This window comes from Bos grunniens, chromosome 4 (genome assembly GCF_055505025.1).
Source record: "Bos grunniens cultivar Pamir isolate PY7600 chromosome 4, Bosgru_T2T1.0, whole genome shotgun sequence".
In the NCBI taxonomy this organism is placed as follows: domain Eukaryota; kingdom Metazoa; phylum Chordata; class Mammalia; order Artiodactyla; family Bovidae; genus Bos; species Bos grunniens.
In genome coordinates this window covers 92,394,931-92,421,318 of record NC_141168.1, presented here as the reverse complement: position 1 = coordinate 92,421,318, position 26,388 = coordinate 92,394,931, and the positions used below count along the sequence as shown (strand labels likewise).

Sequence of the window (26,388 nt, the reverse complement as noted above, 5' to 3'; positions counted from 1 at the left end):
GGCCAGAGTCCATAGGGTTGCAAAGAGTCGGACACGACTGAAGCGACTTAACACGCAGGCTTGCAACACTAGCTCAGAATCTGGTGACTCTGACCTTGTTTGGATATCAGATTTGGAGCTGGCATGCTATGGAAATCAAAAACTGTGTTTTGGGGAAACAGCTCACAGGGAAACTGTGAGCTGGTTCAGTGCTGCCCTCGGAATTAATGTAGTAAACCTCATTTAAAGCAATGCAATACCACCATTGTTAGCCATTGTCAATTTGCTTTCTCTCATCTAAGTATAAACATCCCAAACACAAACAATATGATAATAGAGTGGGCCTCTGGGTTTAGCCTTTTTCAGAGTTCCACACTGGGCCTTTTCTCTTGCTTATTTTGTTTTCATCTTCTTGCCATAGTTTATTCATTGACCCTCAGATCTCATAATAATCTCCTTTTCAAAAAGCCATGGCTCTATCCTAACTGTTGCTATAATATTAAGCTTAAAAGGGGGCCACTTGGAGATACAGCCCACAGCTGCTTGCGGGCCGGCAGCGGGTTCCGCCGCACTGCGCATGCTCTCTTCCTGGAGCTCATCTAGCCCTTGATAAGAGCAGCGGTCTCTCCCACACACCCATGCTTCCGCGTGAAGGGCTCTTAGTCCGCCCGGATGCGGGGCTCCCGCAGTACAGGTAGGCAAGTGGCTGCAGGTACGGGCGGGAGTCGGGTAGAATGCCGGTCCACCTGGCTGGCTGTTGGTTGACCCGGATAGGTCTCCAGTGGCCTTCTTGGGGATTAAGGAGTTTCCAAATAGGGCCCTCTGGGACCTCCCTCGTCACCTGGCTCGCTCTGGGCGGTTAGTGGCTGACTGGGTCAGCCCCACCAGTTTGCCCCTTGGTTTTGGCCTCAGTCTCCAGAGTGGCTTTGGGGTTGGTAGTGCTGGGATTGAGGCAGGCTGGGAAGGCCTTTCCTTATAGTCCAACTCTCACATCCATACGTGACTACTGGAAAAACCATAGCTTTGACTAGACGGACCTTTGTTGGCAAAGAAATGTCTCTGCTTTTACTGTGCTGGCTAGGTTGGTCATAACTTTTCTTCCAAGGAGCAAGCGTCTTTTAATTTCATGGCTGCAGTCACCATCTGCTAAGCCCCAAAGAATTGATGCTTTTGAATTGTGGTGTTGGAGAAGCCTCTTGAGAGTCCCTTGGACTGCAAGGAAATCCAACCAATCTGTCCTAAAGGAGATCAGTCCTGAGTATTCATTGGAAGGACTGATGTTGAAGCTGAAACTCCAATACTTTGGCCACTTGATTCGAAGAGCTGACTCATTTGAAAAGAGTCTGATGCTGGGAAAGATTGAAGGCAGAAGGAGAAGGGGATGACAGAGGATGAGATGTATGGATGGTACCACCGACTCAATAGATATGAGTGTGGGTAAACTCAGGGAGTGGGTGATGGACAGGGAGCCCTGGCATACTGCAGTCCATGGTGTTGCAGAGAGTTGGACATGACTAAGGACTGGACTGGACTGGACTGGAAGGCCTAGGCCTTCCATTAGTGGGGCCTGCCGGTGGGGCGTGCAGTTGGCAACATTTTGAGGGCCACCATGTGCACATGCTGGGTGGGGTGGGCAGCGGGAGCACATGATAGGGCTTGAGGTTGTCAGCCGGTCGTGACGAGGAACCCCAAAGCCCTCCATGTCCTCCGCCGGGGGTCCGTGGCGCTGGGAGTGACAGGCACTGACAGGGTCTGAGTCGGGTGGAGTGGTTGTAGTATTACCTCTGCTGTCTGTTCTACCCACAGGGATCTATTTCAGACCAAATATTTCTTTCAGTATGTCTCGGGCCAGACCAAGACAGTTTTACTTCATATCATGAATACCTAGAGGGAGTCACTCCTTTGTCCAATAGGATGTGGTTATGGTTAATATCTGACTAAAGCTGTGGTTTACTTGTATTATCTCAGTAAAATATTGGCCTGAAATGTTTCATTTCACAGTTTTCTAAGGAGAGCAGGTTGATTTTGATGAATGTTGTAATCACTGTGGGATAAAGTTTTACATTTTACATCCTAAAATATGTCACCTGTAAGATTTTAATTTAAAGTTATGAAGAACTAAAGTTCATGGCTTGCTATTACAGTTCTGAAGAAATCAACTGAGAGTTTATTTTTTCAGATACAGTAATTACACTGGCCTTTAGAAGTACACAGGGCCTCTCTTTAGTCCTCCTCTTATTTCATACCCTGTGAGAAGTAATTTTTGGTGCAACGGTTCTAGGACATTTTATTGAATTATAGTCCCAGTGGGTAAAACTTGCACAGGTGGATCTTCTGCTCATCGGGTATCTTCTTTTCTTATTTCTCTTCATTAGGTTATATGAAAGTTAAGAGAGTGCTGGAGTCCTCACATGTCAACAGCTCTCTGATCTCCCTGTCCTTCCTGACTCTCTTGTTCTACCCCTCTGGTATTGGAGTGGGGGGATGGCATACTTTAGACAGGCCTTGATAAACAGAGATTGGAAAAAATGCAAAACTTGGTCTTAAATTTAGGACAACCATTCTCATTTGACCTGTAGAACACCTATTTCAGAATGACCTCTTGGCTAAAAGGTAGATTCTTGGACCATTCTTAGAATTATGGAATCAGAATATCTGAGGGTAGTAGACTGAGGGTACCCTATCCAGGATACTGTATATGCTAAATATTTTGCTGCATGGTTTAAGTCTGGCTGTGTATTAGAATTATCTGTTAATTGGAAAATTCTTTTTTATTTATTTATTTATTTATTTATTTATTTTTTTATTTTAAAAAAGAATCCACCACAGGTATACATGTGTTCCCCATCCTGATAGTGGTATAATAGTACAGAAAAACTAAATCAGCATTTAAGTTGAATTCCCCAAGTGACTCTAGTGTGCAATTACAGTAGAAACTTATTAATTAGGAGAGTGATATTGCCTAAATAGTGAACGTTTACTTTGATTTTCCTTTCTTTCTAACCTTATAGTATGTGGTTTAAACAAAGTTAGATTCCATAGAATCAAAGATGAAAGATGTGTTACTCTATTAGCCTGTGAAACTTTGTTTTATATAAATTATAAAAATAAAAACATGGTGATATTGAAGTTGGATAAATTTTATACTAAAAAATGGAATACATTTTAAAAAATATTTCACCAAAGATTGCTCCCTGAGCTTTGAAAGATAGTGATTAAAGTATCACTTTTATTGAAAAGAAAAATCTTTTCCATCCATCTTATCTATATTGTGGAAATTCATATTGTGGCAAGTGATGGAAATCTGATGTGTATAGGTCTGATTACTGCAGCTGATGTTGAGTGTTTTCTTAGCACCCTTATGTTGTCAGGATATAGTCAACGCTGAGAACTGTGTTCTAAGTTTGTGTATAGGTGATCTCCTAAATGACTTCCTGAGGTTCTGAGATATGGTGCATCGTTTCTTTTTTTTCCCTATTCTTTTTTTTTTTTAATTAGAGGATAATTACTTTACAATATTATGATGGTTTCCACCATACATCATCATGAGTTGGCCCTAGGTATACATATGTCTCATCCGTCCTGAACCCTCCTCCCACCTCTCTCCCCACTCCACCCCTCTAGGCTGTCACAGAGCACTGGCTTTGGGTTCCCTGTCATACAGCAAACTCCCACTGGTTATCTGTTTTACATATGGTAATATGTATGTTTCAGTGCTTCTCTGTCAAATCATTCCACCCTCTCCTTCCCCCAACGGTGTCTACAAATCTGTTCTTTATGTCTATATCTCCTTTGCTGCCCTGCAAGTAGGATCATCTATACTATCTTTCTAGATTCCATATATATATACATATATATATACCTTAATATAAATGTTTGTCTTTCTTTTTCTGACTTACTTCTCTCTGTTCTAGGTTCATCCATCTCATTAGAACTGACTCAAATGCATTTCTCTTTATAGCTGAGTAATATTCCATTGGGCTTCCCTGGTGGCTCAAATGGTAAAGAATCTGCCTGCAATGTAGGAATCCTGGGTTCAATCCCTGGGTCAGAAAAAAATGGAGAAGGAAATATCTACCCATTCCAGCATTCTTGCCTGGAGAATTCCATGGACAGAGGAGCCTGGCAGGCCACAGTCCGTGGGGTCGCAAAGAGTCAGTCATGACTGAGCGATAAACACTTTCATTTCACTTTCACTTTTAATATTCCATTACTTATATGTACCAAAACTTCCTTATCGATTCATCTGTCGATGGACAGGTCTCTTCCATGACCTAGCTATTGTAAATAGTGCTGCAATGAACATTGGGGTACAGTCTTTTTCAGTTATGGTTTCCTCAGTGTATTGGTGCATTATTTCTTAATGGATTCTAGCTTCAGTCGTCTCTCACACCTATATGCACATGTACACTCATCCACACACAGTGTGCTGAAGAATGTATTGAACTATACAGTTACTGAATTGTCTTTTAGGAATTTTAAGTCTATGATGGTAATTTCATTGAACCAGAGTATTCATTTCATTGAACCTGAGTATTCATTTCATTGATGTGTTTTAGCTTTTTGGCTTTGAAAACAATAATGATAATTTAGACAGTTTAGAGGGAAAATTGATAGTCATTTCTATAATACAGTTTTTTGAACAAGTGGCTAAAACCAAATCTGAAATTATAGCACATATATTTTCTTCATTACAGAGCTTAATTTCCTAAGAATGTTTTCTATAAATGGAAGGGGAAATGCACATACATCACTCTTACCATCCTGCCTTTATTGATAAATAATGATAGTCATGAAAATGTTAATTTGACTACTAATCTTTTTATTGCCATTTATCTATTAAATGCTTAAACAGGCTAGGATAGAAATCAATAGATAGGTATGGTTTTTATAATCAAAATGCTAAGCTTAATTAAAATTATATGGGCTGAAATGCTAAATGTAGTCAGAAATGATTTGCATAATACAGAAAATATTACAAATGCTATTAAAAATGTCTTGGTTACATTTATCTTCAGTATATAACCTAATGCAATTCTTATCCTGCACTGTGACAAAATTTAATGTTGATTCTATTATTTTTAAAGCTTGGAAAGCATCTCTATGTGGTGAGCAATGAAGTGTAGGAACAGTGGTTTTAGTAAATAGACTAAAAAATATGAAAACCACATAACCGAAGTAGTTACATAATACTAAATAAACTTTCTGAAATGTATTTTTTCAGGCTATATTCAGTCCCCAAAGCATGGAATCAGCAGTTTTCTCATGGATTATTTTTTGATGGTTTAATATCCTGGTCCTTACGTGACTGAAATTATAGTTGGAGTTTGTTGAAATTGACATTTCTGTGAAAGTCCTTTCCTTTTCTAGTCAATGAGTATTGTTTTTGATTAGTATGATGGTCATTAACCTATTTGCATGTTAAGGAGATCATTATTATTGATGTTGAAAAATCAAAGTAATTGCGTTTTTAGACACATAGGAGAAAATTAATTAGTATTTTTTGACAGTGATATCATTATTTCCCATAAAACATGAAATCAATGTTATTATAACATTATTCATTTAGGCAGTGTTAGATATTGTCTTAACAATAATGAGGTGCTCTTGGTAGAGAATGAAAGTATGGATACCAGTGGAAAGGGGAGGTTGGGAAGAATTGAGAGATTGGGATTAACACATATGTACTGTTGATACTATGTTTAAACTAGATAATTAATGAGAACCTGCTGTATAGCACAAGGAACTCTAGCCAGTGCTCTGTGGTGACCAAAATGGGGAGGAAGTCCAAAAAGAAGGGATGTGTGTGTATCTGATTGATTTTTCTGTACAGCAGAAACTAACTACTATATAGCACAGGGAACTCTACTCAGTATTCTGTACTAACCTCTGTGGGAAAAGAATCTGGAAAGGAATGAGTATATGTATAACCAAACCATTTAGCTGTACACCTAAAGCTAATGCAGCATTGTCAATCAGCTATACTCCAATATAAAATAAAAATTAAATTAAAAAAATGAGATTCTTTCTAACTTTTAATTATTTGGTGGGGGACCGGAAACATGCAGTGTCTCTATCCGAAAGGAGGGGCTTCCTCCCATGGTTCAGCGGTAAAGAATCCGCCTGCAATGCAGGAGACCTGGGTTCATACCTGGATGGGGAAGATCCCCTGGAGGAGAGCAGGGACAACTCACTCCAGTCTTCTTACCTGGAGAATCCCAAGGACAGAGAAGCCTGGTGGGCTGAGTCCATAGGGTCTCAAAAAGTCAGATACGGCTGAAGTGACTTACTACCCACCACGCACTATCTGAAGGGAAGATTGCTGGGCCGGGGGTGGGGCTGTGAGTTTGTTCAGGAACTGTGCTCTGAATATCTGGCTAGAACAGAGTGCCACCAGATGTCCTCAAACATCCACATTGCTGATGACTGTCCATGGACTTTAGCCCTCCAGGCTCTTCTGTCTGTGAGTTCTCCAGGCAAGAACACTGGAGTGGGTTGCCATTTCCTTCTCCAGAGGATGTTGCCGACCCAGGGATGGAGCCTGGGTCTCCTGCAGCCCCTTACTGTTCAGCAACAGCAAGATGAAAACCAAAATCTCAGCAATCAGAATCAAGACGCAGAGTTTCCTGCAGTGTCCAATACTCTCAACTTAAAAGTATGTGGTCAGGAAAGACAAAATGCTCTAAAAGTCCAGTCCAGTATCACCGAGCAAGTACTGAGAGTGAATTTGGAGCTCAGAAGCATTAAGCTGATAACTGACACCTAGCCACATATAGAAAGAAAGGTGAAATTAGTTTAAATAATGTATTGAATGTGATATATCAAAATATTACCATTTTAACAGTTAATATAAAAATTAATGAACTTTTATATTTAGTGCTAAGTATTCAAAATCTAATGTATATTTTGCACTTACAGGACATCTCAATTTGGGTACTAAATTTTCATGGAATGAATTTGATCCATATCTAACTTTCATAAAATCTACAGTTGAAAAAGAATTCATATAACCGAATTGTTCCAGATATACTTATGTTTTCAAAAAAGCTTGAGAACCCCAAATCATTTTCCTTTAACATTCATATTTGTGAAACTCATCTGTTTTAGAGAAATTGATATGAACACACACGGGTTTCAAACCCATGTCTAAGTTAAGTTCACTAATTGTGTTAACTCAGTATTTTCAATATTGAATTCAAAAGAGTATTACAAAATTGAAAATTATCTCTAAATTTATCACTATCAACAAAATGTTCTTCAAATTTTCTTATAGATATGCAGCCAATTTACATAATACTGTCAAAATGATTTAAAGTTTTCTGCATTTAGAAAACTGTATAAAAGCATTGTTAGTGATTGAATTATTCAGTTTCAGTTTTCAAATACTCTCATACTTGTCTAGTTAGATCATGAATAAGGTTTTCCTTTCCTTGGTAATTCAACTCTAATTCATTCATATACAGTGTGATATGGATTATAATTTGATAAGCAAGAAACCCACTAGACTTTTAAAGATACTGTACTAAATTGAATTTAAGAAACAGAGTCATCTTGTAATGAAAAGAGTTCTCTGGGTCTTCAGCCTTCCGTAGACTTGAATCAGAAAGTTCTTCAGCTCTAAACACAAGCCAGAAGGCGGAGCCAGTGGTCATGGTAAATCACTCTCAGTCAACTGGTCTCACTTTTATCAAGGAATTGGAAATATGCTATTAGCTGTATTTTAGAATTGTAATAAATCTGGGACTTCCATGAGCTTTTATTTCCCCTTTCTCCCTTTCTTTCCTCAATTTTTTTTTATTGTGATGCAATGCACATAACATAAAAATTACCATCGTAACCACTTAAAATATACAGTCCCGTGGTATGTTCCCATTTCTGTGCACCCATGACCAATACCTCCAGAAGTCTTTGCATCTTGCAGAACTAAAGCTCTATACCTGTTAAACAATAATTCTTTATTCCATTCCACCGACAAGCTCATGGTAACTACTATTGTACTTCGTGTCTCTATGATTTTGACTACTCAAAGTACTTCATATAAGTGGAACTGTGTAGCATTTGTCTTTTGTGACTGGTTTACTTCACTTCACTTGATGTTCTCAAGGTCCACCCATATTTTAGCATATATAAGAATTTTCTTCCCATATAGGAAGGCTGAATAATATTCCATTGTATGTATATACCACATTTTATTTACTCATTGGCCTACTAATGAATACTTGGGTTGTTTCCATGTTTAAGCTATTGTGCATAATGCTGCTATGACCATGCATGTATGGCTATCTCCTCAATTTCTTGCTTTCAATTCTTTTGAGTACAGGCACAGAAGTGGAATTGCTGAATCAAAGGGTAATTCAATTTTTATTTTTTGAGGAACCACCATATGGTTTTCTGCAGCTATTCTATTTTCTATTCCCACCAGCTATGTATAGGGATTCCAATTATTCGACATCCTTAACAATACTTGTTATCTTCTGTATTTATGATAGTAGCCATCCTAACACATACGAGGTGATATCTCATTGTAGTTTTGATTTGTATTTTCCTAATGATTAGTGATGTTCAGTATCTTAAATGTGCTTATTCACCATTTGTATATCTTTAGTGACATGTCTGTTGAACTCTTTTGTCTATTTTCAAATTGACTTTTTTGTTTGTGTTTTGAGTTTTAGGAGTTCTCTGTGTATATATTGGGTGTTAATAAATTATCAGATATGTATTTTTCAAATATTTTATCCTATTCTATGAATTTCACTTTTAATCTGCTGATAGTTTCTTTTGATGTGCACTATTTTAAAATTTTCACGAAATCCAGTTGGTCCATTTTCTCTTTAGCTCTCTGTGCCTTTGGTGTCAAATCCAAAAAATCATTGCCTAATCCAATGCCATGAAGCTTGCCTTGTGTTTTCTTCTAAGAGTTTTGTAGGTCCAGGGTATGCAATAATGGGCATAAACACTGCAAAAATGATCACCCACCTCTTTGCATCTCTTAGATTAGAAGCAGTAATCAGTGATCAGAGCACGGATCCCCAGTATTTGCAGGAAAAGGTCATTTTTTACCCACTGTGGTTCCTGCGAACTGTGTCCAAGCTGCTTCTGCAAAGTCTGCATGGCTCTTGGCTATGGAGCTCAGGAGTAGGATTGGGTAAGCGTGGGTAGTTGCTATTATGCTAAGAGCTGAAACCAATCAAAATTAACTACAATTTACCCTCAAGTCCTTCTCCTAGTAGTTACAAACCCTCACTAGACTCTGGAGTTTCAGAATAGTTATGTCAGACAGATTCTACTAGTGCAATTGTTGCCTAGATAAGGAGACAGATTTCTTGTGCTTCCTACCCACCATCTTTTCTAAGTTAATATGTTCTTGATCAATCTCTTGAAGTGGTCATTTGGACTTAGGTCTACATTTAAAATATGTTTTAAAGCATCCATTAACTTGAGCTAGAGAGGTGAATAAATCATGGAAGATAGGAGGTGCTTTTGATTCCCTACTAGAAACAATTACTCTAATACAGCTAGTTTTATGTACAATGATCTAATAGTTTTATTTGCCCAACATGACATTTAATCAATAGCTAGTTGTCTATATCAATCTCTAGAGTGGAATCTGTGAGATCTAGTTGTGTTTAATTTTATAATTGACAGTAATTGGATGACATTTTATCTTATGAAGAGAGCCAAGTCAAACATAACTAGTCAGTTTATGACAAATCATTGACATTGGTCTATGCAAAGTTTCTCTGTTTATTTATGAAAATTATTCCATTTTATCTGCAATTTCCCTCTTGTGTCTTCACCTTTATGGGCAGCCTTAGAGCATGTTTGAGGTATATCATTCTGATTGTAATTATTCTTGTAAAAACTATATTGTTGTGTGGTTTGTTGGTTTACATAAGTTATATTTTTATATAAATCTAATTTAGTTTCTTGTTTTCAGCATTTTTAAACAGATCAGTGTTACTCTTTTTATATCTATTCAGAATTTTCCTGTTGCCACGCAGTAGTTTATTGTATGCATTTACGCATTTTATCCTCTTTCCCATTGGTGAGCTAACAGATCTCCTATTTATCGCAAACATTCCTCATACTATTACCCTTATGGACTGGGACATAGATTTTATTCAGCATAAAACAGCACTGTTAATGCTACATTTGAGATAGTCTTCATTCATGTATGTAACTTTAAAGACTCATATCCTATGTTTCTCCCTGGGAATTTAAATTAAAGGCCAGAGGAAGAAACCTTTTAATCCCAAATTAAGGGGCCACTGATTTTCCCACAGACTTATTAATGAAGTGAATCAAACCATTATAGTGTGGTCTAAATTCTGTGTGAATATTGAGTATTGTTTAAATAGTCACTAAAAAATACTTATGGAAAGAAAAATTCTCCCATGGAAGTGTATGAAAATTGTTGCTATCATTATAAAGTCATTTGAAAGGAGCATTTTTTTCTTGCTATCGTAAAATCTTACTTTAAAGAATAATTTTAAGTACTGTGGAAAGACTGACATTTTCTTGACTATGTTCAAGACATAGTCTTGAACCTTGGTATCATTGCCAACTCATCTGGACCAAGTTGAAGTTATGATCCATAAATAAAACCATCCATTAGATTTTCATACTAGCGGCTAACATAAATAAGGACCACTGGTCACCGTTATGTACTCTAGGGTCTTCCCTGGTAGTTTAATTGGTAAAGAATCTGCCTGCAATGCAGAAGACCCTGGTTCGATTCCTTGGTTGGGAAGATCTGCTGGAGAAGGAATAGGTTACCCACTCCAGTATTCTTGGGCTTCCTTGATGACTCAGCTAGTAAAGAATCCATCTGCAGTGCGGGAGACCTGGGCTTGATCTTGATATCTTTGCAAATTCATCTGGACTGAGTTGAATTCATGATCCATAAATAACTACCATCAGATTTTCATACTAGATGCTACCATAAAAAATGACCACTAGTCAACATTATGTACTCTAATTAAATTCAATTAAAATTTGAATTTCTAATGGAAAATAAATTTCTTCCTATGAACATGATTGGGTGAGTGAGTGAGTAAAAGTCACTCAGTTGTGTCTGACTCTTTGCTACCCCATAGACTATACAGTCCATGGAATTCTCCAGGCCAGAACACTGGAGTGGGTAGCCTTTCCCTTCTCCAGGGGATCTTCCCAACCCAGGGATTGAACCCAGGTCTCCTGCATTGTAGGCAGATTCTTCACCAGCTGAGTCACAGGGAAGCCCATGAACATGATTAAGCATATTGAATTTCACTTCTTTTTTACTTTTCTTTTAGAAATTTGGAAAGTAATTAAAAAAAAAAAAAGTTCAAAATTAAGGATTTATTTCCAGCTAGGAGCTCACAGGTTATTTGACCTTTCTCCTATTGAGAGGTAAGATCTTTTCCCCACCTCTGTGACTTCTTTGATTAATGGAATATAACAGTGTGACCTTGTGTCTGTTTCCAAGCCTAGCTTTTAAGTAACTGGCTGTTTCCAATGATAATTTCTTGGAATGTTCATTGTGAGGGCAGCCAGCTTCCATGTAAAAAGACGACTGATTGTGTTGTGAGCCTTACGTAGAAGCCTAGGTGACCACATGGAGAGCACAGTGAATATTTGTTCCAGCTGCATTAACACAGGCATCAGAAACATGGGTGAAGAAGTCTTCAGATGCTCTGACTGTAATCCAGTATATGTGTGTGTGTGTGTGTTTATGTATGTATATGTATGTGTGTTCAGTCTCTCAGTTTTGTTCGACTCTATGGGACCCTATGCACTGTAGCCTACCGGGCTCCTCTGTCTATGGGATTCTCCAGGCAAGAACACTGGAGTGGGTTGCCATGCCCTCCTCCAGGGGATCTTCCTCATTCAGGGATTGATCCCTTGTCTCTTTTTACCACTAATGCCACCTGGGAAGCCAAGTAGTGTCAAATAAAAAAGTATTTTAGGCCATTACATTTTTGAGCTGATTGATATGCAGCATTAGACAATTGGAATACTTGATCTCCAAATTGTTTCTCAGGCTTGTGGGATGTTATGGCAATTGTGTGAAAATCAAATGTTCAATGGGATCATGTGTGCCCTCTCTTTACTAAAATAATTTATAAATATCTATGATAATTAGGATAAGAAACAGGAAATAATGAATAGTTTCTGAATAGTAAGGATTGGACAAAGCTTGAAACTTATTATTGCCGTGATCTGTTGGTCAAAAAAGACCCGAAAGAAAAGGAGACAAATGTGTTTGCAGTTGCAGATAAATTTGATGAACCTGAAAATGATTTAATTCTTATAATGTTAAAGAGTGTATTTCCCAGAAATTCTTTCATCTTTTCACGTTCAGCATTTCTCTGTGGGACTCTATAGTGAAGTTTTTATTTTGTGAGACAAATTTTTATTCCTTTCTCTTTTGGGGACTATGTGTATGTTGTCAGAATATGAGAAATTTTAACCCAGCCTGTTTGAATATTTTCAAATGACTGAATTTATTTTTGCAGTAATTGTGGTATTGATTTCCATTGCAAAACATGGATGTTCCCTTAACACACATTGATGCCATGTCACACTCTGTAGTATTCCAAAAAGGAAGGTGAACTGTTTTCAAAGGTAATAAATAGCTTTAACCACAAAGGATGTAAACACCTCATGAAACAAAAAGTCTCTAGTCATGTGAATAACTTGTGGCTAAATATTTCAATAGGATCAGCCTTTGTTTCTTTGATCTTTATGTTTTTACTTTTGAATGTCCACACCTGGCATCTGCAGTAAAATACACAGCATCTGGATTGCAGAATGCAAATAACATCCACTCAGGCAAACCTTCAAGACTAGCTGCTGTGGTATCTGCCTGAGAAATAAATTGATTTGGACTGGAGTGGACACATTATGATTTGGGGGGTCAACTTCCAACAATTTTTGGATGGACCCATTATGTCTCCCCTCTTGGTATTGAATAAAATCTTTTACTCTTCTGAATATCAGTTTAGCACTAAATAATATTAATCTAATATATTTAGTAAGACTGACCCGTTTTGCTTAAATTTCTGGGTATATTTTCCGCTTTAAACAGATTTCTAAAACTCAAGAGAGTATCGTTTATTGGCAAGCTTCTTAAACATTTCCCTTATTTATTTGCAAGTTTTAGGTACCTTGGAAAAATGTAAAAATTTGAAACAAGCCAACAGATTTTTTTCCCAACTGTATACAATTATGACTATTCCCCCCCAAAGTTTAATGAGTAGGGTTAGAAAAGGGTAGGGACTGGCAAAAAAAAAAAAAAAAAACCAGAGGAAAGCTAATATTAATTGTTGTGTATAATTGAGCAGTATGCCTTAGAGGTAAAATGTTACTGGACAGGTTTTATGTTAAATAGACAACATTGTGACTTAGTGCTTCTGGAAAACTTTTAGATCATGTTCTCTTTAAATGGATTGTTAAGCTTGTTTTTATACATAATAAAAGTGATTTTAGGTTACTCAAGCAATTTATAGCAATAACTTTAAGGTCTGTTTTACTAAAAACTATTTGGTTATTATGCCTTAACATATGACTGATACAGTTGGGTTATGAATTTTTATTTCTATTCTAACCTGGCCATTGTTTAAAGAAGTATGTTAAGAAAGTATTATATTCAAAGTGAATAATATGATATACAATTAAAAACTATTCACTCAGATAGTGCTTTAGGTCTTGTTAACTTACCCCCATCCCTATTCATCTAAATATCCAGATGTTTGATGTTACATGTGATTGTATGAAAGCTCTGATCTGAAATCCTATGGCTTACTGGATTACCCTTTACCCACATGGTTTAAATTAATAATAAAAAAATGAACCAGGGCAATCTTGCAACAAAAGAACAAGACTTTATTGTATAACGGAATTGCAGATGTGGAAAGGTGCTCATAATAAAGACAGAATATTTCTGTTTCATAGAGCATCTGGAATGCTACAGGATCTCGGAGTTATCAGGAGCTAATGTTAGACAGCCTTGGTTTGTGATTAATTTAATATTCAGAGAAACTTTTTTTAAAGCCTTGTGCCATTCATCATCATAATGTCATTTTTGCAATCCTAAAATGATTTACAAAGTCAACTCCCCCCCTAATTTCTAAAACAATATTAAGACATCAAAAAGTTTCAGATACAAACTTCAAAGAGCAGCCAAATCGGAGATTTCTGCCTAAGACAGTTTAGATCATTTAATATCCTCTGGTTTTCCTAGGATTAAATTACAGCCTATAGAATTCTTGGAATCTGGCTAAGGAAGTATTGTATAATATAGCATGGCAATTTTGGGGAGGCTGGTGAAGGCGTACGCAGAGAAGAAGATGCTATCTTTTCAATTTATCAACCTTTCAGCAAATGCTTGTGAAATGTTAGGGGTAAGTGAAGTTATCCAGTGTGAATAGCAAGCTCTGATAACTGGAGAAATGTTTGTGTGTAAGCTCAAGCCGACCTTCATTTGGAGACTCTTAATTTTCTGCTTTACAGTCATCACATTACAAGGAAGTTTAGGTTCAAGGAGTGAAGTTAAGGCTCATGAATGAGTATCTGTGGCAGGAACCAACAACAGGAACTCATTCTGGCACAGACACAAAGGCAGTGCTTCCAAAACCTGTGGTTTTCTAGGGACAACAGTGAGTGCTGGTTGCTTGTGGAGTTGCAGTGACGTGGCATGTTAGAGAATCACACCACACATCATTCTGGCTGCAGGAACAGTCTCCTATGTGACCATTAGGTCTCTCTGAGGAAATTTAGCATCTTCTAAAAGAGAAATATTCAGCTTGAAATTGAGCTGGTAAAAGAAAAGTTCTGTAAAACAAATGTTAATGTTCTTAACAAAAAACAAAAAAGTGATTGTTATGGGAAATAACCTGTGTGTTACAAGGAATGTCTGCCCCAAACACTTGCCTCCAGAAGGATGAGCGTGGTACAGGTTGTGAGGTGCATAAAAGCAAACTGGATCACTTTTAGGATGATACATTATATTATAAACAGTATTTTGCTGACTTCAGACTACACCTTTGGTCTAATAATCAGGTTTGCTTCTATGCCTTATTGGCAATGAATTGTACAAACCAAATGCACTGAAGTTTGAATGATTTAGATAGAGAAACTATGACAAAAATGGTAGAAAATTATAGGAAAATATAACAGAAAATTTATTCTCCCCAATTATAAAATGATTTAAAATGTAAATGTGTATATATATATATACACATACACATATACAACTCCTGGGTTCAATGTTTCACGCACCTGCACAAGAGCATCGGTACCATCAGTACCCTTAAGCCACAAAAGCATGATTTAAAGTGATTAAAGTGTGAGATCTGCTTAAACATTCAGTGCATCTAAACCACAGTTTTAGAAAACCAGAGTTCACTTTGTAGATACATTTCAATTTGGCATAACTAAATAGATCCAAACCCTTATTAGTTCAAGCTGCATTTTATACTGTTCCCAACATGTGTTGATCCTCCCAGTTTATTTTATTTGCACTTCATATTTAGATACGTGTTCCATCAGAATCTGGTTACTCTCTGTTTACTTTAGCATGCAGTCTTGCGTAAATTGCTCTATGTCTTATTTTGGGGTTCATTTTTCCCCCTTGCATCCTCCCACACTTACAAGTTCTTTGTGTGTGAAATGTTTAAAATAAAGGAAACCATAACGGCACATTCAAAATTGCAATAGTAGCCAACATTACATCAGCATCACTTTTCACATTCTTTCTTGAGTAATTCTTTGTCTATGTTCATTTTAAAGATAAATGAACTCTTATAAAGAGGGAGTAGGTAGAGAATGATTAGAAACAAGATAGAGGGGTTAAAGGACCCAATAGAGGCGGCGGCTACTGACCTGTGGTTGGAGCCATGCCATACAATTTCCCTAAAAACATTAAAGTGATAACAGTAGATAAAGAAGAAGCAGGCATATGGAATTGGATGTGGCTTGCAAGAGCTCATCAATGGCAAAATGTTACACTATTGCCTTTAGGTCACACCCCCTCACCAGTTTCTTATATATCTGCTGGAATCCAGATTGTTTTATTAAAAAGTTAGTTTTCCTCTCTGTTGAGGTCATGCACTGAAGCAGACCAAGCAGGTAGAGAAAAAGATCAATGTAAGTAAATTTGTAATTATGTATTTTAAAGCAAGACTTTTGAGATCTTGGATTTGGAATGTACTTGTTCTTTCTAAAAGGTACAGCTTGTGCCTCAGCTCTGTCTGTCGCTGTGAGGGACTGTGAGGTCTGTGTAGCTGAAACTAACTTCTTACATGTGAATACGAAAACAAAGAGTTATTTTCTTGATACTAACAGGTGCAGTAGAAAATTCGAGAGCATATACATATAAATATTTAGTATTATGGAGTTTATGTGAGATATCTTCAAATCAAGGGAAAATCTAATTAAATCATATGGTAATGTCACAATTTTCTGCCTGCATTTAGAGACTGTGGAGTCCTTTTTCTAGAAAAAAAAAAATAACCAAAACTGGAGGATGTGGAACCAGATAAGATTCTAGATTCTAGAGTGAGAGAAATAAGACTGAATTTTCTTGATTCTGTCAGCTCTCATTTTGTCAGCTGTCTTCCAGGTTGGCTCCCACACAACCGAGGGCCATTAGAACACAGCTTTTAAACAAGTCATTGTTCTCCACTGCCTGATTTTGTAAAAATCTCGTGTATGCTACTGAAGCAAAAGGATATTAATCCCAATGATTGCATTAAGGTGGTTTCTAAGGCATTGCTGTAAGTCCTCTGAATTTACACAGATTCCCTCATAAGCATATGTCCTCAGGTATCTGAATTCTATTTATATTATGTTCCTTAGAACTGAACATTCATTTACAAGGACGTGTGTGCCAAATGCAAATATTTGATTCAAAGTTAGGATTTAGCAAGATTTTATGTATCTTGTTATACAACAGATTATTTGTGAGATGGTTTGGGAACATGAGGTGGGGGTGGGAAGGTTCAAGAGGGAGGGGACATATCTGTATATATAGCTGTTCATGTTATTATATGACAGAAGCCAACACAATATTGTAAAGCAGTTATCCTCCAATTAAAAGAAAGACAAAAAAAATCAACTAGGAGCCCCTTGATAAAGAACCTAGGTAATGTAGTCTGTCAGATGTTCAGCTGGTTTGTGGATATGTTGGAAATTACATGGACCAAATGAATTACACAAGCTTCTAATATAGCGAATCTCTATTTTAGGTTGGGCTATTTTTTTTTTTTTCCAATGAGAACCGAACCATTTTTTCAAAGCAATAAAAGTATTTTATGACAAGAAAAAAATGATGGTGACAGATGAAATATGGAAAGACCAAGGCACAGAGTTACCTTTCAGACTAGATATGTCTCTTTATAATTCTTCATCAAATACGGATTTTGAATAGAGACCCATATAAAATAAATTTATGGCTCTAACCAAATGCTTTTAGGCATTTCAAGTGACAGGAATGAATTTTTTGTACCTATGTGCCTTTTTGATTAAACATAAATATATATATGTATTAATACAAATGACTCAGAAGCCAATAAATCTCTCTTTAATTAAAATGAATAAATCTAAAGAGGCTAGGTGACTTGAGGTTTGCTAAGATCCTTCAGTTACTTTTCACAGGAGAAAATAGAGATATTGGTATATTAATTCTCTCTGATGACACAGGTTATCCCAGAAGACCTAACGTTGAAGACCCTTTCTTTCGAGGTAGTTGCTGATGTCTAGGCTTGTCTCTTGATGTTGGGCAAATGCAGAGACTGGTCTGAACCCTGTGTGTGTTTGTGGGGAAGTGCCAAAGAACACTGCACTGTGCTCTGTTTTTCTGAACAGCATTAAAAGTCAATTTCAAAATTTCATTTTAATAATATACCGGAGGCTGAAGAAAGGTGTCATCAGTGTAGCTGATTTGAATCCGATTACCTTAGGCATGTGCACACTGGTGGAGTTACCTTCTGGACACAGCCTCACTGATGTCCCTCTTTTGGAGCTCTCAGTTGGCTTCCACTTAAAACCAGCTTATTTACTTTTTAAGAGTGATTGTCTTCCTCCTTTTTCAGGTGGCTTAGTGCTCAGTGATTACTTGAAGAGAGCACCAGGGGTATCTATACCAGTAAATTCTAGAAAAAGCTATAAGGACTTCATGAATCATAACAGTGGGTTTTGACTTTAATCTTGGACAAAATGAAGAGTTTCTGTGTATATTTTCATTTTCTTTACAGGATATATGTTCCAGCCTTCAAAATCCCTAGTGTACACTGCCAGTGACTTTTGAGGACCAAATTTCTATTTTAATTAAATTCTTGCTTGGAAAAATTAGAATTTTTGTTTTATGTTAATATGTCCTTAAATATGTTAAGTGGCATTATGTGCTAAACAATATTATAATTGTTCTCCTCCTACTTTGCTTAACTGAATATGTGTATGTGTATAAATGTTTTTATACATTACAGTAAGTATGACTTCAAGACATTATTTTCCATTAAACAGCTTAACAGTCTTAGGGTCTACCAGACAGTGCTTCTAATAGGTTCTTTAGGCCTTTGATAAAGTTGAAAAGTAGAAGGCAGTTAAATAGTAATAATAGTGCTAAGCTGTTTTCCATGAGTATTTCTTCTAAGGAGGGGAAATGGAAACGGAACCTTCTGGAGAAAAGAACATCTCCATGGTAGGCAAATAAATGTTCAGTGGATGATAAACTGTCCCTGAGGAAGAAAAGTGAAATAGGATAGAAGGATAGAAGGAGGATGACAAGGATCCACATTTATCCTTACGGATACTTCTATAGCTCTCTTAATTTATTTAAAATATTAAGCGTTTCCTGTGTGTTAGGCATGGTGCTCTCTGGTCAGCAACAATCACTGTCTCACTTCTTTCTTCATACACTTGATTTTTTTGTTTGCTTCTCCTCATTCTTATTTTGTTAACTTTGATACAGTACTGCTTTTACTGCTTTGCTCAACATGCTGCAGAGTGGTCATTAAGAAGTTATGTAGAAACTATGTGCAGTGGTGGGAGAGCAAGTACTTAAGTCTCGTTCCAAGCATTCTGGAGGTTAGGAAACTTGCCTTACAGGTAGATCTGAGTAGCAGATCTATATGGACTAACATGTCCACTTAATCCATGTGTAGAGTTTCAGATAAAGTGGAAAATGAAATCCAGTGGCAAAAGCATTGACTTAGAAATAAGGATGCCTGAGCCATATAGACTTGGATATTACTGCTGTGTGGTCTTGAAAAAGTCTTATATTTTCTGGCCTCACTTTCATCCTCTGTAAAATGGAAAGGCTTAGTTAAATGGTTTCATTAGGGTCCCTTCCATTGTAAAATGTATTCTGTTATTTTAGAATACAACCTTAGTCAGAGAGTTGAACATCTGTTCACTAACCTATTTGGTGGATTAGGAACTTACTTAAATCAGTTTATAAAATGTGCATTAATAGTGTCAGACAGGACTCCCTAAGGATATCTGTTTTATTAATTTTTAAGAATACTGGAATTGCCATGCAGTGTGAGTACCAAAAATTCCAGGACTCATTAATAGAATGTATATTTTGAAACACCACTGCGAATAGTGTGTAACCATTCTCAGTATCTGTAAGAATCAAACTTTCCTGAAGCCATTTAAACTCGGTTTCTTGTTCTGAATTTCGCAGAAGATAAGGAGAGTTACATGTCAATTTCTCTTATATAACAACCATCTGTTATTATTGATAGCCTCCTCACATTATTTGAATTCACACCGCTGGCTCTCTCTTCTCTATAATAAATAATCTTTTAAAATTTTACTTGCCAATTTAAGGGATTTTCAGTGAAGCTAAATGATCTAAAATGAATGTTTTGAGTAATTGTTACTTAGTGAACTTTGTTATATCACAGGGCATAAAACAGAAATATGATCTCCTTAATTTTGATTCTATTTTCTACATGTTCCATAACTTCCTCCATCAATACAACCAAAGCAGCTGAAAGTTAGAAAACTGTGGTACTTGTCTTCAAATCCCTTTGCACTTAGGTAGTGGGTGTGAAAACAGAAATGTAAGAAACAGAACATGTGTGATATATGAATCAAAGTGTAGAGGCTATTTGGTGTGAAACAATGTGATCCTTGTAGCTCCTGCTAATGCATCATTCAGCAAATGCCTGAAGAAGACAGAGCTTTCAATGGCAAAAACAGTCTCCTGGAAATAAACCCTTCATTCATTCCCTGGCATGAAACGTTATTGGATGAAAACAAAGGAATATCTTTATCTTATGGACTTCATATAGATGTCTGTAATTGGATACATAACAAATACCTGGAAATGAATGCATTCACTGTTATTACTCATTTTTATGCAAAACTAGCTGCTCTCCATTTCAGTTAAAATTCTTAACAAATCAGGGCGTCACATGTATCACATGGAACCAAATAAATGTGGCTAAGTTATATTTTTGAAGGATGTAACTTAACTGGTTTTTTTTACCTTGGGCTCCAAAATATAATTATAGTAATAAGGTAGAAGTCACACAGCCCCAGACATCTGAACATAAATACTTGGAAGTGTTCTCTAATCCAGAACTTACGAAGTTAATGTGCTTAATTGTTCAGAATGATGATTTGTCATTATAATGTAAATGATACAGATTTCTATTCAGTTAACCTAAATATTACTATGTAAAAACTTACAGAGGAAGCATGTCATTTCATTCAGTAACTGGTAAAAATGAATGTAAGAAAAAATATGGATAAAGTAATTGTTTAGTTTGGGTCTTTCACAGGTATTTGTGATCTTCTTCTGTGTGTTCCCAGCTTGCTTATCTTATGCTCTGTGTGCCTGGTTGTATTTTTTGTTTGTTTGTTTGTTTCAATGATGCTGTTTCTATCTGCAGAAGATTCTTTGCATGCATGCATGCTAAGTCGCTTCAGTCGTGTCCGACTCTGTGTGACCCCATGGACAGCAGCCCACCAGACTCCTCTGTCCACAGGTTCTCTAGGCAAGATTACTGAAGATTCTTTATACTACTGGAATTGCTCTAAGATCTTAAATGTTGATTAATACCATTAGTGTGGAAGTTTTTCCCCTTCCCTCAGTAAATCCTGCAGAATATTACTCATCATTGACTTTACTCAGCTTGTTCAGTACTGTCAGCTTTCTAACCAGGGCATCAATGTTCTCTGCTTAACACTTCTGGTGATTGAAAAGGGCCCAGGGTCAGAATGTTCTGTATCTCCAGACTAGGGCCAGAGGTAAAACTACATCCGCATTTGGATGGCCTCATGGTGCAAACTATGTAATTCAGTTCAACAAGCCCCAAATCTCCATCCTTCAGTATCATCCTTACCTTCTACCTAAAGAATATCAGAAATGTTACTACATCACAGTTTCACCTCTTCTGGTCCCCCTCGTTTCCAACCACGTTTCCCCTTGCCAGAGCTATGAACTACGGAGTTCAGACCTGCTTACCTCACTTTTGCATTTATTGTTTTACTTTCTTTTTGTGGGAATGTTTTGCTTGTATTTCACCTATATCCCCTCTGTTGTTTCAGAGAGCCTTTTCCGTTTCTCCTCCATTGCTCTTTGTATCCACAGGCTGCTAGCAGGAGTGAACGAGTGGTGGGAGCTCTGTTAGAATGCTTTTTTCTTTATTCTGCTTATGGATAATTTGCTTGGAGTCTTGTCTGTCTAATGCTGAAGCAATAGATCTTGTGTGGGTTAATTCTTATTCTTGTTGATTTTATTGTTTTGGAAGAGTGAGGAGGAGATTCAGAAATGGTCGCCATTGTTCTCCAAATCTCCAACGATTATACTTTTCATTAAAATATCATATGGACTTGTCAGTAGTTAGGCAAGTACATGATATCATGGATGTACAGATTCAAGCACTCCATCTAGAATATAGGTGCTCTTCAGATGAACGAATGTCAGTTTTCTTCTATCTTGCAGAGGACTTCTGGAGGACAATTTGAGGTAATATATAGGAGGTGTTTTGTAAGCTATATGGACTTCATAATTGGCATTTGTCATTATTACCCTTTGGGCTTCCCTGGTGGCTCAGATGGTAGAGTCTGCCTGGAATGCTGGAGACCTGGGTTCAATCCCTGAGTCGGGAAGATCCTCTGGAGAAGAAAATGGCAACCCACTCTGGTATTCTTGCCTGGAAAATTCCATGGACAGAGGCTCCTGGCGGGCTTTAGTCCGTGGGGTCACAAAAAGTCAGACACGACTGAGCAACTAACTTTATGTGTGTACTTCTTCCATGTCTAGAATTCTGCTTCACACTTCTGGCCAAGTTTAAGCCCTGATTCTGTTTTATAGAGTGAGATGCTGTTCCACTAGGATTTCCAAAACTGGTATTAAAAAAAAAATAAAAGATAGAGTAGCACTTTTAGAAATCACAAATGACTGGGACATGCTACATCTTTTTATAAGCATGAGATGAGTCCTTGGCACTTAGAATTTTGATCTCTCGGCTTCACCTTTGAACAGCTATTCATGTTGGAGAATATGTGTTTTTGTAAGCTTTCCTGAATTATTTTTCAGAACAGTATTGTGTATAACATTAGCAAAGGAACAACAACAAAAAACACAACGGTTTCTTTTGTCATTTTAAGTGGGGATTTATACTAACTGGTGACAAATCTACAAATTTTCTGAAAACTTAAAAAAAAATCCTAGGTTAAAAGAGAAAGTAAACAGGTTTCTTTTACAACAGGACTTCTCTGGGTCCTTGATTAGCTCTTGTGTGTTGTAAATCCCCACAAAGGAATTATAGTATGAGGGATTGCATTCATTTATTCATTCAAGAAATATGTTTAGTGTCTTCAGTGTGGGAGACAGTGTTCCATTTATTCAGACTTAAGCAGAGAAAACGGAGAAGGAAATGGCAACCCACTCCAGTATTCTTGCCTGGAAAATCCCATGGACGGAGGAGCCTGGTAGGCTGCAGTCCATGGGGTCACTAAGAGTCGGACACAACTGAGTGACTTCACTTTCACTTTTCACTTTCATGCATTGGAGAAGGAAATGGCAACCCGCTCCAGTGTTCTTGCCTGGAGAGTCCCAGGGGACTGGTGGGCTGCCGTCCATGGGGTCTCACAGAGTCGGACACGACTGACGCGACTTGGCAGCAGCAGCAGCAGAGAATGATAGGATGGCGTGTTTGGAATCTTGAAAAGTCCCACAAAGTAACTATGGCTTGAAAATAATGTGGAACTGAGAGTAGAGGCACTGGACCAAGAAGATGTTTCATCACCAGAGAGAGAAGCAGGTTCCAAACAGTGGCAGTCCAAGGAGAGTTGTTGGTGGTCACTGTGTCAAAGTTCTCATTCTAACTTCTCATTGACAGGGAGCTGGCATGCATCTTGACTGTGTCAGGAAATGTGTTTTTGACATTTGAGAGGTGAGAAGAGAGCCAGGAAGGAGACTTTGGGACCTTTTAAATGATTACACAACTTAAGCCAGATTCTTATTCTATAGAAATAGTCATATTGAGTTATAAATAAGAAAATCTGGCTCCACTATTTTATATTCTCTGAAGAGCTTAACATTTCATCTTATTTTATCCAGCAATGGTAATGTGCTTCACCTGCATTTAGTGTTATAAAGTAGATATTTAATGGGATTAAGTACCTGGGGGCTTTATGTTCTGATGCAGCCTTTAATAATTACTTACTATTATTTTGGAATTCTTTTACTCTCTTATCAGCAGTATTTAGCTAGTTAAAAGACAAACTGTGCCTCTCTCCTTTTATTTTTAGATTCAGCACAGTGTTGTAGATTAAAAAAGCATTGAGTTAAAGTTCTGTTGAGGTCAGGTGCTATTTCACATTTAGTTTATAAGGACTTTAAAAATTAAAACTGCTTCAGAATTAGGTCAAGTGACTGTGCATTTCTTTTTTGTGCGGTAATCTCTGCTTCTCAGTAAAAGGTTGTGGGGTCAGTATAGGTAATCCTTCCTGCTCTCTCATCATGCTCTGTGTTCAGGATATAAACAAGCAGGCTGTGCTGGTTCAAGGAAATCATTTTTATGAAAAGGGCTGCTGCCTGCTCTGCCCCATCCGTGCGGGCCTATCAAGATAGCAGCCCCAATTTTGGTCGGGTACAACAGATTGGGGGACTCTTCTCCCTAACAAGACACAGAGGCGACACATGGAAGTAGACTTTGTAAATGGAACAAAAAGACTCATTTAAGATGAACTGAATTCAAACAAAACAGCCAAACAATCTGGTGTTACCTCCTCACTCACTGGAATATTTGGAGCACATGGTCCCACACCCGCCTCCGGTCACCAGCCTGGTTTGGGTCTTCATTTCCCATATCTGTGCTGGCCCACACACTTTACAGACCTGTATCCTACTGATCACTTCCTTGAACCCGAGCCCATATCCTCATTTCAGAGAGCTTTGTTTACGTCTGCAGTTGCTCAGATGCCATCTGTGAAGCATTGGGCTGTTGTGCTTGTATTTCTATTGGCTCCAGTTATTTCTCTTCCTATTTTCTATGGCACAGATATGTGTAATTTGGGGTAAGCAGGTTTTTGTTTTTTTTTTCCAGTGTGAATTATTTTGCTCACACTTAGCAAAAACTTAAGCTTGCTACAAAAGGTCTTCTGCACTAGGGGAAAATGGAATTTTATCGACCTGCCTCCAATTAGGCAGAGAAAAGTTAGGTTCTTATACTTGTATATTACCTGGATGACAATTTTCTTTCTGATGCTCCTTTTAAGTTTTTGTCTCCTGGAATGTTTCCTACCTCTCCTTACTAAATCAACCAGGCTTCAGCAGGAGAGATTAAAATTGTTTCACTTTCTTTCTAGGTGATGGTTTTGCTAGGAGGTTGAAACTTTGTGTATCTGCCAGGAAGCTGTATATTACAAACTGCTCAGAGTTTCCTAAAGATTACTGTTGTGAAGAGGAACTAAAAAGCCTCTTGGTGAAAGTGAAAGTGGAGAGTGAAAAAGTTGGCTTAAAGCTCAACATTCAGAAAACGAAGATCATGGCATCCGTCCCATCACTTCATGGGAAATAGATGGGGAAACAGTGGAAACAGTGTCAGACTTTATTTTTCTGGGCTCCAAAATCACTGCAGATGGTGACTGCAGCCATGAAATTAAAAGACGCTTACTCCTTGGAAGGAAAGTTATGACCAACCTAGATAGCATATTGATAAGCAGAGACATTACTTTGCCAACAAAGGTCCGTCTAGTCAAGGCTATGGTTTTTCCTGTGGTCATGTATGGATGTGAGAGTTGGACTGTGAAGAAGGCTGAGCACCAAAGAATTGATGCTTTTGAACTGTGGTGTTGGAGAAGACTCTTTCGAGTCCCTTGGACTGCAAGGAGATCCAATCAGTCCATTCTGAAGGAGATCAGCCCTGGGATTTCTTTGGAAGGAATGATGCTAAAGCTGAAAGTCCAGTACTTTGGCCACCTCATGCAAAGAGTTGACTCATTGGAAAAGACTCTGATGCTGGGAGGGATTGGGGGCAGGAGGAGAAGGGGACGACAGAGGATGAGATGGCTGGATGGCATCACTGACTTGATGGACATGAGTCTGAGTGAACTCTGGGAGTTGGTGATGGACAGGGAGGCCTGGCGTGCTGCGATTCATGGGGTCACAAAGAGTTGGACACAACTGAGTGAACTGAACTGAACTGAAAGGGTAACAGGAGAAGGCGATGGCATCCCACTCCAGTACTCTTGCCTGGAAAATCCCATGGATGGAGGAGCCTGGTGGGCTGCAGTCCATGGGGTCACTAACATTTGGGCCTAACTGAGCGACTTCACTTTCACTTTTCACTTTCATGTATTGGAGAAGGAACTGGCAACCCACTCCAGTGTTCTTGCCTGGAGAATCCCAGGGGCCGGGGAGCCTGGTGGGCTGCTGTCTATGGGGTTGCACAGAGTCGGACATGACTGAAACGACTTAGCAGCAGCAACAGCAGCAAAGGGTAACAGTGGGATAAATATTGGTTACATTTTTGTACCCTGGAGATAGTTTTGGTAATATGTGGGGACAGTAAGTTAATATATAAAGTATTTGGGTTGGCCAAAAAGTTCATTCAGGTTTTTCTATAAGTTGTTATGAAAACCCTAACGAACTTTATGGCCAACCCAATGCGTAAAACAGTGTATGATACCCAGGAAGTGCCTTGTGATTGTCAGGTGTTATCACTGTTATTGGTCTTTTTACTCTTTTCCAGGCTACAATGTAACTCCTGGTGTAGTAGCCAGAAAAAAACTTATTTTACCCTACAATAAGTTTGTCCTACAAGACCTCAAGGAAGCAATTAATGTTTCCCTTGCCAAAACTTCAACTTGCCCGTTGTACTACATAATGATAAAAATTTTCTACCTATTTTTTTTCTTTTGTGTAATGATTAGAAGTAATTAGTCATTTTTCTTTGGAGAATG

At 37.8% G+C, this 26,388-nt stretch overlaps 1 long non-coding RNA gene across 7 annotated transcripts in view; it reads left to right on the top strand.

Moving 5' to 3' along the window:
- Nucleotides 1-474: 474 nt before the first annotated feature.
- LOC147374529 (uncharacterized) overlaps nt 475-26,388 on the top strand; it is a 139,132-nt gene continuing 113,218 nt past the window's right edge. Inside the window, exon 1 of one of the 7 annotated variants that reach the window (XR_015162866.1) lies at nt 475-673. This is a non-coding gene — a long non-coding RNA (uncharacterized LOC147374529). The remainder of the gene's footprint in view (nt 674-26,388) is intronic. The other 6 variants (XR_015162868.1, XR_015162863.1, XR_015162864.1 and 3 more) reach the window with 6 other exon arrangements.